Source organism: Pongo abelii, chromosome 7 (genome assembly GCF_028885655.2).
Source record: "Pongo abelii isolate AG06213 chromosome 7, NHGRI_mPonAbe1-v2.0_pri, whole genome shotgun sequence".
NCBI classification, from domain to species: Eukaryota; Metazoa; Chordata; class Mammalia; order Primates; family Hominidae; genus Pongo; species Pongo abelii.
The window spans coordinates 28,258,053-28,262,281 of record NC_071992.2 but is presented as its reverse complement, the minus strand read 5'-3'; positions in this window follow the sequence as shown (position 1 = coordinate 28,262,281).

Here is a 4,229-nt window from a genome sequence, read left to right as displayed (position 1 = left end):
TTCAGGGTGACTGGTGCTGCAATGGGGGAGGTGCCGGGTGTTCCGGGAGATCACAGGAGAGGCTCCTAGCCCAGGTAGGGGAGGGACGTGTGGCAGATGTCAAGGAAGTTTTCTCAGAGGAAGTGACTGCCAAACTGAGCCCTGAAAAATGAAGCCGGAGGGAGGGCTATCCCTGGCAGGGAAAACAGCACTTAGAGGAAACAGGGTTACAGGAGCATGAAGTTAGGCTGACTTCAGTGGGGTGGGAGTTGGGGACAGCCACGGTCCAATGAAGCCAGAGATCAACAGGCCTGGCAGCCACTTTGGGAACTTGAATTTGGTCCCCAAGACAATGGGGAACCATTTAAGGATTTCAAGGGACACCATGATCAGATTTGTAATTTAGGACAATGACTGTGGCTGCTGACAGAAAAGTACAGACCCACAGAACTCAGCTAGGAAGCCCTGGGAAGGAGGCAATCAAGGGCTCTGGGGCCTGAATTAGGTAGTGCAAGGTAGGAAAGGTCAGTGACACTGAGTGGTGTTTTGAAGGTGGAATTAACAGGTCATGGTGACTGACCAGATGTGGAAGGAAAGGAAAAGAGTAATTGGCAAGTTTCTGGTTTGGGCAATTGAAGGCACCCTTGCGCCATTCACAGACACCATAAAACAATGGGCACCTGGAAGAAAAGAGGAAGCAAGAGGCGGGGAGTTCTGGACACGTAGAGTTTGAAATGGCCACGGACATTCAAATGGCCATGTCTAACAGGTAGCTGGACACATGGGTCTGGAGTTCAGGAGAGATCAGAGTTGACTACAGTCGTGGGCATCATTCTCATACACCCGAGGACCAGTGAACTGCATCTTGGCTGCGCATCAATCACTTTTGGAGCTTTTATTAAAAACTGTGTTTCTTTCCTTACCAAGTATGTCCATGATTTTTCCTTACCTCTACTAGGAGTGGGAGTAGCAGACAGGACATTGTGTAAGTGGAGTAGAGGTAAAATTCACTGAGATTGACCTTTTGTTTGTTTTTGCAGAGCATTTTGAAGAATGACATAAGACCCAGAGAAGGTGTATCTTTTCCTGAGTGGCAACCAAATAATTTCTGGTAGGATTTGTAGTCCCTCTTCTCTCACACCAAGTTTCCAAGTCCATTTCGCTGGGACAAACTTCAAACTGGCATTTCAAAGTCTAAGAACTGACCAGCAGCTTAACCATCAATTACTGCTTATTCAAAACCCTCTGACTGCTATTTCAGTTATTTATAGGACTTGCTACTGTCCATTCACTTCTGAGGACTCTGTTGTCCCCATTGGAGAAATAAGCTCTTTGGTAAGACTAATTTTCTCTTGATTTGAATTTATAAATTGGCTAATTTCATGACCTTAAAGTTTGTATTTTTACCACTAGGTCAGAAATAGTAATAGATGAAGTAAAGGAGGTGGTAATCTTTACAAACTCTTTCCTCCCCCTCTAAAGATTTCATTACATTTTATAATTAGTTTATAAATGTGGTAATACTCTGAACTTCACACCTCTCATGAGCAGTGGTATAAGAAATAATTCAAGGGCTAAAATACATAAAAGCAAAAACATCAAGAATGGGGCCCACTGGCTTCCTGAAGATCAAGCTTTTGAGATGTGGAATCTCAGCTCACCTAAACCCAGAATTTAGATTTTTTTCTCTGCATTCTGTTCCATTATCTTGGTCCATTTACATTTTTGATCCATTACCAAACCTAAAGTAATATTTATAAAATGTCCATAGTGTCTATTCCTCATTCACCCATTTTTTTTTTTTTTTTTTTTTTGAGACAGGATCTCGCTGTTGCCCGGGCTAGAGTGCAGTGGCACCATCATGGCTCACTGCAGCCTCAACCTCCTGGGCTCGAGCAGTCCTCCCACCTCAGCCTCCCAAGTAGCTAGGACCACAGTTGTGTGCCACCATGCCCAACCAATTTTTTGTATTTTTTGTAAAGATGGGGGTTTTGCCATGTTGCCCAGGCTGGTCTTGAACTCCTGAGCTCAAGCAATCCTCCCGCCTTGGCCTCCCAAAGTGCTGGGATTACAAGCATGAGCCACTGCACCTGGTTCCTGCCTTTTTTAGACACGGTGTCGCTCTGTCACCCAGGCTGGAATGCAGTGGCGCAATCCTAGCTCACTGCAGACTTGACCTCCTGGGCTCAAGCAATCCTCCCTCCATCAGCTTCTGAATAGCTGGAACTACAGGTGTGTGCTACCATGCCTGGTTAATATTTTTTAGTAGAGATGGGAGTCTTGCTATATTGCCCAGGTTGGTCTCGAATTCCTGGGCTCAAGCAATCATTCACTCATTCCTAATCCTGCTTTTTACCCTGAACGATAATTTACTAACAGCAACTGTAGAATTAAAAGGTCCACAGAGAGCACCTCGGGCAGCCCCTTGGCTTGATACACGAGACAGCTGAAGCTCATAGCATCATGTCGCCCAGGCTGTGAAGGAGCAGAGCCCAGTCCACCTGCCTGGTGCTTCTGGCTGCACTGGGGAATGAAGGCAGGAGACATCTGTAAGGCTTTGAGGATTTCAGCATTAGTTCCTGTCTCCTTCCAGAGGAGATACTGATGGGAAACAGCTCTGTCTTCCTTCAGCATCGACCACCGCCTCTTCCTCAAACATGGAGAAAGTGGAGCCACCAGACAGGGGTTTCCTCACTTTCCATTTCTAACTGATCTCTCCTCACCCCTTCTCACGTCTTCATTTCCTGTCATTAATGTCTGGGTTTTGTAAACTCCACCTTTCTAAGGCTCACCCTCCCTGAGTGCTTAATTACATTTCCTTCCTCTCTGGGAAGGAGTACGTCCCACTCTTCCATTACTGATCTGCTCCCTCCGTAACGCTAATTAATCTCTCTTTGCTCTGTTTCCTTAGCCTACACATTGACCCCTCTCTATTCCCAACCAAGCCAACAATCCTACGATCCTGTCTCCTCTTCAGAAATTCCCCCCTTGTTTTCTTACTCATGAAGTTTATTCAGAAAAGCCAACACTTCTTGCTATTCATTCATTAACCCAACACAATCTTATCCAGGATCCCTCTTTCACTCCTACAGAAAATGCTCTTGCAAAGATCAGCACAGATCTGACTGCCATATTCCAAAGCTTCTCGATTCATCTTACTCAACCACGAAACATGTCAGGCTTGGTCACCTCCTACTTTTGGGGTTTCTGTGATACCAACAATTTCACCTCAAACTTCTCTTCTGCTTAGCCTTCAAATGTTGGGCTTCCCTGTTACTTGAATAACTTTCTTCCTTGCCCATTGTCCAATCTTTAAACATCATATAAATATATAATGCACGGATCTGATTGTGTCTTACTTCCACTCCAGACCCTTATCCTGGGTTATAGTTCTATCTAGTAAGTGTCCAATCAGAACTCCCTCAGACATTTCATGTTCAACACACTCATACCTAAATCCTCCCTCTTTGCTCCTACCACCCCATTTCTTCTCCTGTCCTCCTTTAACTAATGGGATCAACTCATGTTTTCAGGCCACACACACAAAGGAATACACATGCCTTCCTCGTCTCTAAGTCACTTTCTGACCAGTTTACTTCCGCTTTGTTTCTCATACGTATCCTGGCCCACCACTGCCAACCTCAGGGTGACAGCCCAGGGCAGGACCTAGCTCCTCGCCTAGAGAACTGATTGATCTCCTCTGGTACTCTCTCACCAGATGGCTTGACTGTCTAAAATATACATCTTAAATCACCTCCCTGTTTAAAAGAAGTAAACCCCCAAAGGTATCCCGCTGACTATATGATGAAGTGTGACCCCTGGGAGGGCACACACATTTCAATTAGGTTCAATACTAACCTACGTTTTTCAGTTTCCTCTGTATCCATCCTGTTTTCCAGGCACGTGGAACTTCCAGTTCCTTCTGCATCTACTTTCACAGGTGTCCCCACCGCCATTCCTATCAGGGCATACTCCGCGTCCCTCCTGTACTTTCTGAGCACTACCCCCGTGAGCGCCCTCCTGCCACCACCTGGAGGCAAACGCTCTGAATGCCACAGTCCCGAGGCACTCACGAATGCTCACGCTGCGGTGACCATCCCCACAGAACACTGTTCACACCCTGAACACTGTTAGAACTCCACTGCTGGGGAGCCAGATGACTGGAAGGCTGTGTGCAGGCGAGGAGGCCTCATCGCCTGAAACTCCCAGGCAACACGTGCGACAGAAAAATGATATACTGACAGGAAAAG